At 46.1% G+C, this 13,934-nt stretch overlaps 1 protein-coding gene across 1 annotated transcript in view; it reads right to left on the reverse strand.

Annotated features, from left to right (window-relative positions):
• ATP1A1 (ATPase Na+/K+ transporting subunit alpha 1) overlaps positions 1–9,884 on the reverse strand; it is a 47,228-nt gene extending 37,344 nt beyond the window's left edge. Inside the window, exon 1 of the mRNA XM_045001179.1 lies at positions 9,866–9,884. The gene's annotated coding sequence lies outside the window, so the exon portion shown is untranslated. The remainder of the gene's footprint in view (positions 1–9,865) is intronic.
• Positions 9,885–13,934: the final 4,050 nt, after the last annotated feature.

Consider the following 13,934-nt stretch of genomic DNA (forward strand, 5'->3'; position numbering starts at 1 on the left):
TGCAGTAAGTGATCCCTGTATGTAGTGCACATTACACACAAAGCACTGTGCAGTAGTGCCTCTCACAGCAAAGGCTCAATGCAGGACACTGTTAAGATGCAATTTATAGAACAATAAACTGAATTGTTTTCAGAGCAAGGGTGTGTTACTAGCATATACTTTATGCTTTACCTGTGGAGGGGAGCCCTCAAAACTCAGCATGTCCATTTTTTTTTTAAATAAGTGCTGATGAAAGGGACTGGATCAACAGTCCTTGAGACTGCAATCCTTGATCAATCCAGACAATAGATAACATGCTGCCCAGGCGGTCTCTTGGGTTGTGCTGCTCAGGTACTTTACCCCTGACCTGGACAGAAGCGTCTCATCTAAGGAAAACAAAATCTTCATGAGTTTGACTCATCCTTGACCTCTCTGCTAAAGTGATAGTTCTTGACTGTTGTGGTGGTGATCTGATGTGGAGACCTGCCTCCTAGGAATTGGACAGAAACAACACACTTTTTTCCCCACTTATAACTAACCAGCTGTCAATATCAACTTTCAGTTACAACTTGGAGGTGAAAAACACCAGACCCTTTTTCCAAACTCCAGAGCCATTCAGCCCCATGAAGCAGGGCCGGCTTTAGGCCAATTCCACCAATTCCCCCGAATCGGGCCCCGCGCCTAAGAGGGCCCAGTGGCAGAGCCGCCAGGGGGTGGGGCAAGTGGCCGAGAATCCCTTCCCTGGCTAGAGGCTCCTTTTTAAATTTTTACTCACCCGGCAGCGCTCTGGGTCCTCGCCAGCAGGTCCTTCACTTGCTCCGGGTCTTCAGCAGCACTTCGGTGGCACTGAAGAACCTGCTGCTGAAGACCTGGAGCGAATGAAGAACCCGCCGAAGACTAGGAGCGCCGCCCGGTGAGTACAAGCGCCATGTGTGTGTTTTTTTTTTTAACTTTTTTTTTTAAGTCATCCATGCCGGGGCCCCATCGAAACTGTTTGAATCGGGCCCCACGCTTTCTAAAGCTGGCCCTGCCATGAAGTGTAGCAGTTCTGCCACTTCGGGACACTTTATACACTTAATCCATTGGGGCATACTCCTCACATGCTGTGATTGCAAATGCAACTGAACTGTAGTGTACAACACTGCACATTCACCAATAAAATGTCTTGGGTGAAAACAGGCTAATTCTACTTCTGCTGGTGTAGATTAGGAGTAACCCCAGAGCAGTCAATGGAGTTTTCTGTGTACGAGTGTTTAGTTGCTAAGGGCAAAAATAGAAAAAATACCCTCTGCCTATGCTTTGTGTGGAAAGTCGTATAGCAGTATAACGGAATCAGTAAGTCTGTGGTTTCAGCAACTAGCTGTGCAAGTTAAAAAAAGCACATTTGGTAGTGGAACTGGGTGGCTCAGAGGATCAGTAATGGCATACAGAGACTTTCACCTCTAGATTACTGGATTAAATTTAGCCCTGGTTTATTGGGCTGAAAGTTCTATCTGGCAATTTCTCAGGGACTCCAATGTCATAACCACATTTCAGCTGCCAAGTTCCACCCTGTAAGTGGATACATTTCCATGGCAGATGAAGTGAACCCCAGATGGCGTTTACAAGGTAAATCACTTTGAGATTCAGCACATTATATAAATGCAAGTATGTATTAGTTATTAACATGTGCATAACATTCAATAGCTACATAAGCACTATGATAAAAAGTGCTAACAAAAGTGAATTTTATTAAATTGAGGAACAGAGAGGGCAGACTTGCTCAAGGTCATGCAGCATGTCTATAGCAAAGTCAGGATAAGAACCCAGGAGCCCTGACCCCCAGTCTCCTGTTCTTACTGCTAGACATGCTGCCTAAGCCTTCCACACATACATATACCTGTTTTTACAATGTACTATATATCAGCATAACAGGGAAGCCAAGCTTTTTACTCATCTGACTGAGCCTAAACTCAGGATCATGCTGGCTCAGAAGCCGGGGGTATGTGTGCAAGAGAGAGTTAAATAGTATACGAGTGTCTCATTACCTGCCTGATCCTTTTTTATTGTGGGACCAATACATCTACAGTACAAGCATTGTGTGTGGTGTTTCAATAGGGGCCCTCAAGTGTATATAAACAGCTCATCTTGACTTCAGTGGGAGTTGTTGCACATACATATGTAGGGGTAATCTTTGGCCTTTAGACAGTAGAATGCCCTTCACATCAGAACAGCCAAGGACCCGCAGCTCCCATTAAGAAGCTGTTTCTCTTTTCTCCCCATCCAGCTCTCCCCTTATCTCTGAAGTCTTCAAAGAATGGAATTACTTATAGCCCACACAAACCAAGCAGCAGCAGCGGGGGAGATAAAATGAGATGTTTGACCAGTAGCTCTCTATGAATGAGGTTAAAAAGGCAAGCAAAGGGGGTTTGTGTTTTTTAAAGGGTAATTCACTTACCGAGGACACAGAACACAAGGTGATTGTGTGTAACTGCATTTCCATCGACCTCCCGGGCTGTAATTACAGCTCTCGCACCCCCTACTGGCTTGTCTTATAGTTTTAATGAGATCATTTTAGAAGATAAGGTCCTATTCCATTAACAGAAAACTAATCCAGGCCATTTAGCACAGGTAAGCATCAAGGATACCAAAGACAAATATACAAACGCTGGCCATTCTTTGCTAATTTTCTTCATATGCTTCCCCCTCCCCCAGTGAGGAATCTAAACATTTTGCATTGTTGATAATACTTTGCATTTTTCTAGTGCCTTTCATCTAAGGCCCTCAAATCCCCTTCAAAACATTAACAATTAAGCCTTGTGCCACTCCCTCCTTGCTGTTCCTCCCTCCAGCAGTGCGTGTAAGAATTTTTACTTTCAAGTTGGGGCATCTGAGACACAAGGTCAGAAGCAAACTTCAAAAGTGGCCAGTGGTTTTGAGGTGTCTCAGTCTTGGGGCTTAAGCAAACTGCACCAGCACCTCCAACTGAAGAACATGGAAGCAGCAATTGCCCAGCACTTCTGAATATCAAGTTCAAGGTGTCTCAAAACTAAGCTCTCAAAAACTGAGGCACTCCCAATACAAATTTTAAAAAGTGGCCTGAGTGACTTAAGGGACACAGCAAATCAGAGAGACTGGAACTCGCAGTCCCTGATCTAACCACTAGACACTCTCCACAGCTATGCTTGCAACATTTGGAAAACCTATACTATAGGATCCCATTCTCTAGCTGTAGACAGACTCTGATGCCTCTCTCTTTGCCAATTAGTTATCTGGAAGATAAGCAGCTTTGAAATCCCTAGACTCCCTGGAACCACAGCTTCAAATTGCTCCAGGGTTGTCCGAGCCCATCAACATTCCAAGGCAGATAAGCTGAGTACCATGTAGCTTATACTGTGTACATGCTTCTTTCGAACCAGACCCTACACCCGTGGTCCACTGTGTACATTAACTGCCCCTTTGTAAGTGTAGGGGTTGACCCCATCATCCTCAGCCAAAAATATGTCTTCTACGTGTTCTTAATCAAAATGCAATCACCATAGTCATGTTGTGTGTGAGTGGTTCATTATATTAGAGCTGGTTGAAATTTTTGCCTTTTTCCCCCCCCAATAAGTGTTTTTTCTAGCTACCAGTAACATAGTTTGTAGAATAGCTTGGTATCTACTTTTTAATAAAATAATTTTACATTTATAAGAGTATTCCATATAAAATAGCTACATTAAAAGAACATTAAACTTGCAAAGTGAAGGTGTCAGAAAGTGGCAAAGTGCAACCTTAACTCTTCCCTTTGTGCATATGCATTATGATATAGTCTTTATTTCCAAATATTGGCATAGAACACCTGCTTCCTTCTGTCTGAATGGTGCTCAGTGAAGGAGGCTAGGAGATGTTCAATATTTATCCTCGTTCAGTAAATGAACCCCTGCCTCATTCACTGTACTCAGTCTGAGGGTAAAAATGTGGTCTCAGTTACACCTGTGTGCATTTAGTTTTACTCCAGATTTACATAATGGTCAATATAAATAGAATTTGACCAAAGACAAGTACAGATCTGGAAAACCAGTCTCATTCACTAAGCACCAGACAGCCTCTGTACTGCATAAGGCTGGGTTTCAGCAGGAATAACAGCATGTGAACCTGTAAATAAAGACCATGGGCCAAATTTGCTGCTGGTGTAAATGAGTACTGGTTTAGTGACTCCAGTGGAGCCACCCATGTCCACTAGCAGAGAATTTGGTCTTACATTGCAAAGCATCTGCACAAGGAAGCAGAGTTATAGTTATGATTGCTCATGGAGCTTTGACATTCACAAATTTTTGAATTCTTCATTTTGCAAGCTTGATGTTCTTGGAATGGCCTTCTATTTAAATATCATTGCCTACACTTTTTTAAAAAGAAAACCAGTAAGCTAGAGACGTAATTAAGGTGTATTGCATACAACACAATAAGTCCTTTCAGAGGTTGAAGCCGGTGCACCTCACTTACTGAGCAGGGCATCTTGCTGGGAGCACATACTTACAGTCTGCACTGGCTGCCTGTTGGTCTTTGGACGAAGCTTAAAGTGTCAGTTATGACCTATAAAGTCCTAAATGGGCTGAACTGGCCTATGAGGGGGATTACCTCTCTTTCTCCCCACACCGTACTCCTACAGCTCCAGTCAGCTTGGGGGTTCAAGCTGGATCCCCTTGTTATAAAAGAGAAGGGGCCTGCCAGCAGAGTGTTCTCCGAGGGCTCCCTAGCACTCTGGAACAGACTTCCCCTCCTTGGTCTGAAATAGCCCAAATTGGGTAGCCTTCCTAGCTCAATGCCAGCATCATCTCTTTGAGAGGGTGTTTGGAAAAGGCTGAGAGTATGCTTTCCAGAATGACAAAAGGGTAGAAAGGAGTCTATGTAAGTGGCTGGCTGAGTTCCTGCTGAAGTGATCAATGCTGTAAGAGTTTTATTGTATTAATGGTGTGTTTGGGCACTAGAGTCTTGGATTACCATCTTTTTAATCATTTAGATTTAAAGACATCAATAAAATATTTGAAACTATTTGCTAGACAGCCATGTCCTGCACAAGATGTGCATTCTGGCCCTGATTCAGCAAAGCTCTTAAGCACTTTGCTGAATCAGGGACTCATCAATCAGGCATGTCACTCAAAGAGGCAGGGACTACGCTATAGTACTGCATCATTGCGTGGGCACTTTTGCACAGTCAGTGCCCACATTAGTGGACCATATAGAAAGGAGGAGGCTTCTTTAAGGATCAGAACTCAAAACTCTCAATGCCCAGGCCTGTGCCCTATCTACTGTACCAGGATAGATTACCAGTTTGTAGTATTAGTGTCTGAGCTCTGGTGCCCAAGTTCAGTTTTGACTGAGGCTGTTGTGGCTGCATTGAATTATTTTCTGGGTGCTTTACAAAATAGACTTGTGGAAGGTTTTTCCATTCTCAGCATCCAAGCTTTATCAAGTAAGTGCTGAAAGCACTGCATAGCAAAAGTGACAAGGACACAGTTGTGCTATTTCACTTTGGGATAATCCAGTTCCCATGCAGATTTTCACGTTGAGGGAAGTGGATTATTGCAAAGTGCCACAAAACTCGCATTGTTGTTTTGGTGTAAGTGCTACAGATATAAATCTGACACTGTATTTGCTCTGTTTTAATTACCCATAAAGCAACACATTGTAAGCTGGAAACTAAAACTAGTGAGGAAATCACTTAAGTGCATGAGAAAGTTTTATGAATGAGAAGTAGGTAGTGTAGTTTAGTGGCTATAGAAGGAGCCTGGGAAGGAGAACTCTTGTTTTTGGCTCCCATGCCCTGCCAGTAACTTTCTATGGTACTTATATGGTCCCCATTGCCGCAGTATCTGAGTGCCTCACAATTTTAGTGTATTTATCCTCACAACATCCCTCTGAGGTAGGGCAGTGCCATTATCTCCTTTTTATAGATGGGCAACTGAGACACTAAATGACTTGCCTAAGATCACAAAAGAAGTCTTTGGCAGAGCAGGGAAGTGAATATGGGTCACTTAAGTCCCAGGACGGGCAATCTAATTTTCAGACCCCTATTCCTCCCGAACAGTAACTTACTGTGTGATCTGGACAAGTCACTTCACCATTCTGTGCCTCGGGGATTAATACTTTTCCCCTTCTTTACAGGAGGGATGCATCTCTAAACTGCTGAATGTCAGGTGTCTTGAGATCCTTGGCTGGGAAAGACAAAAATGGGGTTCTATTCCCTGTTCTGCCACTGACCTACTGCATGACCTTGAGCAAATCATTTAACTTCTCCATTTTCCCTCCCACACCTGGTCTGACTTGTCTGTGGAAGTTATGGCTTCACTGCATAAAGTTGTTGGGGTTTTGCATCAAGATAGTTAAGGGCTTATCTACACTTAAAATGCTACAGTGGCACAGCTGCGCCACCATAGCACTTTAGTGTAAACACTTCCTACGCTGATGGGTAATTACCTCCCCCAGAGGCAGTAGCTAGGTCAATGGAAGCATTCTTCTGTTGACATAGTGCTAAGTGGGGACTTAGGCCGGCTTAACAACGCTGCTCAGAGGTGCAGATTATTACACCCCTAACCGACGCAGTTAGACCGAACTAGTTTTCTAGTGTAGACCAGGCCTAACTCTAGATAGCTTTCTTGATATAAAATGCTAGGATGTGTCTTCATGGCAGAGACAACCCAGGCTCTAACTCAGGTGTTGCTCTTCGCCCCACTCCTGTCCACAAACACACACACAAAAAAATCACTGACCAAGTTTAGCAGTGCTTTCAGTTGCAGGGCTGCCTGGGGGGGCAAGTGGGGCAATTTGCCCCAGGCCCCCCAGGGGCCCCCACAAGAGTTTCAGGGCCTCTGGAGCAGGGTCCTTCACTCGCTCTGGGGCCCCTGGAGCATCTTCTGCTCTGGGTCTTTGGCGGCGGGGGTAGGGGTCCTTCTGCCGTGGGGCAGAAGGACCCCCTGCCACCGAATTACTGCTGAAACGGGACCCGCTGCTGAAGTGCTGGGTCTTCGGTGGTAATTTGGCAGTGGGGGGCCCCCTGCCGCAGGTCTTCGGGGCACTTCCGGTCCGGGACCTGCTGCCGAAGGACCCCCTGCTGCCAAATTACCGCCAAAGCAGGAGCCTCCCCACCGCCAAAGACCCCAGACCCCCTGAATCCTCTGGGCGGCCCTGTTCAGTTGGGGCTAGCTGGCTTGCTTGGGCCAATAGGCTGAAGTCCACTTTCACTCAGGCTGGTAACCCACCCACTTTGCGGGAAAAATGTAGGTTAAATCACACAGGTGCAGATAGTATTCCAGTGCTTTTCCACTATTCCTCCTGTGTGCACAGAAGGACAGATGAGATCTCCCACAATTCACTGTGAGAACTCAGAGCTCACTGCAGCACAGATTTCCCCCAGAAGTCCTAGTGACACACATGGGCAAATGTAGCATCAGTGAGGACCTAGTAACTCAGGTTGGGTTTTGCACTGTGGCTGCTTGCACACCAAGTTAATCCAAGTTAACTTTGCAGTGAAGACTTGTGAAGACAAGGCATGGTCATTTTTTAACTTTGCCACAACTAGTTAGGGTTGATCTCAAATAGCTACACTGAAGAGAACTCTATACTACCTTGTCTTCACTGGGATTTTCCATAGAGCTAGCTATGGCAATGTAAAAACAAGTTGTTGGGGGTTTTATTTTGTTTTTTGGCAGAGATGACATTGCCCTAGATTGAGGCATAGTCTCTCACTATGTGTTTGTACAGAGACTTGCACAATTGGGACCCAGTCAGGACGGAGGCCTTCAGATGCTTCTGTAATGGAAATAATGATGGTGATGAAGAAACCAATTTCAGCACATGCATGTTTTATTTTTGTAAGGTGCTATTTTTAGCTGAACTAATAGAAAACATGACCATTAAAATGCTATTAAAATAAAGAAAACAGCATAGTAGAATCCTCTACTCCCCAAACTTAATGTACAAAAAATAAGCATAATTAACAAATATAGTTCCCATAAAAAGTACTAGAAACACATGGGCATAAAGTGAGACGGCTATGGGTATAAGGAGGTTGATTTCATATTATGAATACATTCCTGTCATCATAGTTTTGATCTGTGGATTAACCCACTAAAACACTGCATAATAAACACACTTCATCAGCACAAGTTATCCAATAGAGAAACTAGAGCCTAGAAAATATTTTATATTCTCACAGTGCACACATCCCAGAATGGGCCAAATCAATCTTAACAAGTTTCTCTACCAGTAGTAGACTTGTTCTTAAAAACGTGAATCCTAATTTATGAAGGGGTTTTAGGATGAGGTATAGGTTCAATGATAATTTTATATTTATACACCATCTTTCAACCCAACAAACTTTAAGTGTACTGTGATCACTTCACTCTTCACTGAATACACACCTATTTCTGGTCTAGAACACAGCAGCTGATGAATAGCACTCAACAATATTACCCAACAGGTAAGAAAAGGGAGCGAAAAGACACTCATTCAAGTCTAAGTGCAAGTGGAGCTCAGATGACAGCTAAAGGTGACATGGCTGCAGACTCTTAAAAGAAAGGTTTGATTTACCTATTTATTTATTGTATAAAAGTCCCTGAAAATGAGACAAGTGTATTTTCTATACTTAAATCCAACTTTTAAGGATACAGTCTATTCTTTGTTAGATGTATGAAAATGCAGAGTAACCCCTCCCCAAGTATCAGTGGGGTTAAACTCTATCCTACACATCCAGGATAACCCATAACATTTTACAGTATAGTTGTGTGCGAGTACATCACTTTTATGTGTTTTGAGCATATGCCACAGATGGCTGCTTATTATGACATAAGGAGCACTACATACAGGTTACACCATCTGCAGATAGCACTGCTCAGGGAGTTTGTTAGACTGTTGGACACAGTTGCTTGTACTCGTAACAGCTTTGATAATCAGGCCCTTTCTTTGGGGCCTATATCTCCCCTTCTCACACTTTGAGCTGTGGTTTTGAAGTTTGCATCCTAGCATCTCATTCTCTGAATAGCCACGAGCCTGGTCAGAGACAGACAGAAGCAGCGATCCAGTTTATTTTACTAGGGTGGTCAGTACTGAGTATGGGCAACTCAAAAGCAGGCTGGATAGCAACTAACAGCATCCATCCCATATCCCCTCTGTATGCAGAGTTGACCCTGAGGGGGAAGGGGCTCATTAAATGGCTGCAGCTCCCTTTGCTCCTTCATCTTTTCCCCCCTCCCAGTGTCTGAGTTGGTGGGTACAGCTCAGCTCCCAGGCAGATAAAGGGGCTATTGTATTTCAACCTGAGAAATGCCATCAGTTACAACCTCACCTTTCCCTAAAAACTTCTAGGGGCTTTCACAATTTAAGCCCCACAACAGCCTTGGGAAGATTATCTGTGCTTCCCAGATAGGGAAGACAGAGGCACACAGACATGGAACAAGTTGCCCATGGTCCCAGAGCAAATCCATAACAGAACCAGGCATACCACTTGCCTCAAGCTTTCACCACAGAATCATCTTTCCTCCCTACCCCCACTCAGTTGTTTATCTAGTCAGCATCAGCTGGAAGAGGCAAGATCCCCTGTGTGAGCTAACTCTCTCCCCATTGCCAAAGGGGATATTCAGACTTGGCATTTAAAAAGGGTGAGTAAAGCATTTGCCTAGGAAGAGCAATGAGTGGGGATAGCCAGTGGAAAACAGCTCACACCTTCCCTTGTCCACTGCAGGAATAATTCCCTTAACAGCCCCTGCATAATACAGGTTAGTTAGTGCAGCTAGGAGTTTCCTTACATTGGTTTCTCACCTCATTATTGTTGCACATAAGTGCTGAGCACAAAATATACCACAGCACATTCTACCCCCCACCCCCAAGGCTTCCCTCTAGAGAGGGGATATGACACAGAATCTCTCACCCACTTGGTTGTTCAGTACTGAGCTCTGCAGATTAGCTCCTCTGAGACCTAGGATTCAGGCCAGCATGCGCTACTCTGGGAGTAAAAATCCCTCCCACACACCATTTCAAAACCTTCCTTTTATTGGCCTGTTTCTTACTGAGATTCATTTGTCAGCCCCTCCCTTCAGGGCTGACACCTGGTACTATGCCTTCAGGCTGTGGCAGGTAATTTTCCTCCCTCAGGAATCTTATTAACTCCTTCCTCCCCTTGCTGTGGATGGAACACAAATCCAGCCACACAATGCAGAGGTGGGGCACAGTGGAGCACCAAGCCAAGCCCCGTGGATCTGCCAAGAGTAGCACCATCCCATATATCATTTAACAGTCCAGCTATTGCACTTTCCTGGATATTGAATTTCATAGCTCAAGCTGATATCCCTGAGATTCAGATCTCTTACTCTCCCTTTCATGACCCCACCCCCATTCTCCCTTTCTGTTACAGAGCTAACTTATGCACTCAGATTCTGGGCACCTGAAACAGGGATACACCAGCCCATAGGATTTTTTAAAATTAATAACACATAAAAGAGTCAAGATCCATTCTGTAATAATCTCTGATACTGCTGCACTGACATCCTCATAGCAGGATCTGCAACAGGATAAGCAGATGGGCCAGATCAGTTTCTGCTCACCTTCCAACTTTATGTGCTATGGCTCCTCTAGTTATGCAGGTAAAGGCATTGAAACCAAAATCACTACCAATGCTGTGCCCTCCCTAGCTCATCTTTCTGGGGGGAGCAAGAAGGAATTCCATCTCTGAAGGAGTTGTATTACAAGTCTTCTCCCCTCCTGGTTGCTGGCTCTAAAGTAATCTTGGCAATATTGCTTGCAACCCAGTCCAGGCAGGTTCACAAATGTTTCAGCAAATCTGATCTGAGTCTTTCAGGTCTCTAATACCACACTTTATTAATGTTTCATACAGCTGTTTCTGTGGGTCTATCTGTGGTTATAGGAGGTGCATGAGCCTGAGACATCAAGTTCAGACTGGAGCTTATCCAAAGTTTGGGGTTGTTCAGAAGCAGGTTACAGCTCATTACAGTGAGCCAGGAAGCTGGGATTCAGATACAAACTTCCCTCAAGTCTGGGGATTTTCAGATCCAGATGACGGATGGTCTCCCTGCAACATGTAAATTGCTCCGCTTGCTGTCCCTGGAATTTGCTTGTGTTGGTGGCAAATTTGACCCAGGGATTTTGGTTCAGGCTCGTAACAAGGACATGGATTCTGAGCGGTGGCCAAGCAGCACATGGCTGTATGCCGCCTTTGTGACCGCCAGATTCTGGGGCCTCTGGGGAGCTGACTCCCACTGAAAGCAAGGGCTTGTCTACACTTGAAATGCTACAGCCGTGCAGCAGTAGCGCTTCAGGGTCGACATTACCTATACCAGTGGGAGGGGTTATCCCACTGGTGTAAATAATCCACCTCCTCAAGAGGTGGTAGCTAGATTGACAGAAGAATTCTTCCATCAAACTAGTGCTGTGTACACGGGAACTTAGGTTGGCTTAACTACATCATGCATGGTTGTTGATTTTTCACATCCCTAAGCAACGTAGCTGGATGAATCTAATTTTCTAGTGTAGACCAGCCCTTAGAGTAGTACAAAGGTTGCTCTAATTTATGCTGGGCTCTGCATGGCCACAAGGGTCATTCTGGCAGCTAGGAAAAGCTGAAGTCTAGAGGTGTCACGGACATGCCCCATTTTGCAAGCCATGTCCCCTGGACAAAGACCTCCAATCCAAATCCCTTTGAATTCCAGGTTTGAATCGCTGGATTGGAATCCAGCCACTATCGAGTTGATTCTGGGTTAGATGGATAACCTGAAGGAACCTATTTTCCAGTCAGGATGAAGCTGGAATCCAATGAGAGCCACTTCTCATGGAATTTCAGCCTGTGGTTCTGAAATGGTTCTCACAGAACTTTCGCCATTCAAGATGGCAGATATATCATGAATTCAGCTGATTTCTGCCACACTGTTTTGCACTAAAATCCTATGGAAAGAGAGGATGAGAGTTGGGTGCTGTCAAGTCTACATACCCAGACCCTTCGACCCCAGACCCAAACTGCAGGTTAAGTAGACTCTGAATCACAATCCTTGGCTCAGCTCTGATTTTAACTTTTTCTTTATTGACTTAGTGCAATTTCTGCTCTCTCAGTTATACAAGTGTAAATCCATAGTGAACTCCATTGACTTTGCTTGAGTGACTCTGGACTCACACCATTGTAACTGAGATCAGTTTGTGGGAGTGTTTACAGGGGGTTGTCATTCTTGGGCTTGCCACCAGGAAAGTATGGCTCCCACTCATTTCATATAGGCAGGGGCGGCTCTACGTTTTTGGCCGCCCCAAGCAGTCATGCGCGGGAGGCGCCCCGGAGCCGCGGGAGCAGCGGACCTCCCGCGGGCATGACTGCAGAGGGACCGCTGGTCCCGCGTGGCTCGGCTGGACCTCCCGCGGCTGCGGACGGTTCGCGGGTCCGGCGGCTCCGCTTGAGCTGCCGCAGTCATGCCTGCGGGAGGTCCAGCCGAGCCGCGGGACGAGCGCCCCCTCCGCAGTCATGCCTGCGGCAGGTCCAGTCGTCCCGGGGCTCCGGTGGACCTCCCGCAGGCATGACTGCGGCAGGTCCGCCGGCCCAGCCTGCCGCCCCCCCCGGCCGCAGGGGACGCCCCCTAGATTTTGCCGCCCTAGGCACCAGCTTGTTTTGCTGGTGCCTAGAGCCGCCCCTGTATATAGGGGCCGCTACAGTGGATGCCCGGTTGGGTGTGAGTGCATCAGAGATCTAGGCTATAAGATGTTGGCGATCCAGGGCTTATAAGTCCTATATGCAGCTGCCTGAGGGGAAGCCAGTGCAGGGGGTGGACTGTAAGGACCACAAGTTCTAACCATGTCTGTTTCCTTCCCCTTGTCGACCATACAGAATGTATCTCAGCATGCCCAGGGCTGAGGATATGGACTTGCATTTTGCAGGTACAGCATTGTGCACTGGGCTTACGAGAGAGCATGTGATTTGGTGAGAGGCTTGCAGCTGGGCCTTGAGAGGGACGTGACTTTGTCTTGGCAGGACAGACAGGGCTGGACCATCTCATGCCCCTCTTGCATGGGCTGGTGCCCCAGGAGATCGCACAGGACATCATTGTTATCCACCTAGAGGAGGATGACCTTAGAATGTGCTCCAGCCTGAAACTGATTTTGAAGGCTAAATGGGAGTTATCAGACATGTCCGCATAGCCCAGAGTGCAGCTGAGCTTTATAGAGAGGATGGAGTGCGCCTCTCTGATATAGGCACTGATTTGTTCCTGGATGATCTTGGCAGTGGGTTGGCCGAACTTCTAGGTAGCCCATGTAGGGTGAGGTGGGGTGGAGGCAGCCAAGCTGATGCTGGTGCCTTCTTGTGGCAGGTGCCTAGGGCAGGAACTCGCTGATTTAGGCTCCCGATCCAAAAAGGTAACATAGTGGGCATCCTGAGGGCATCTCCTTAGGAACTGCGAGCATCATGTCTAACCCACTGGGGGCACATGAGAACTAGGGCCTGGGGAACTCCCCTGGGGACCAGTCCGCCAATGCGCTTGATGGTGGTGCTGGCTGGGAGTCAAGATCCCCACTCGCCTCAACCCCTGGAAGGGGGAAGGGATGCTTGTGGGTGAGTGGAGGGGCCCAGAGACCTTTCTAATATGATGGCTGGCTCCCCTTGAGTGGGAGCCCCCCAAGAATTGGCAAAGGATCAATGGAGTGTGAGTCACTGCGCTAGGGTTCCCCCTGACGAGAACCTGGGATATAATTTGACTAGTTGCAGCCTGGTTAAAACACATACCACACATCCTTGTCTTCTTCCATGTAGTGAGTACACCAAGGATGTGGTGGTTGGTTAGATTACCTTTGATATTACACTTCTATTTCCCTTCAAGGCGTTCCTTTTTTTACAGAGATCTGATAGCAGTGTGTGCTGATTAACTCGCTCCTTGAGTAGATTGGCAGTAGGGGACTTGGCTTTCTTGCCTTAACCACATAAAACCAGAAGGATCCTGATTCAGCAG

The sequence above is a fragment of the Mauremys mutica genome, chromosome 1, assembly GCF_020497125.1.
Source record: "Mauremys mutica isolate MM-2020 ecotype Southern chromosome 1, ASM2049712v1, whole genome shotgun sequence".
Lineage (NCBI taxonomy): Eukaryota > Metazoa > Chordata > Testudines > Geoemydidae > Mauremys > Mauremys mutica.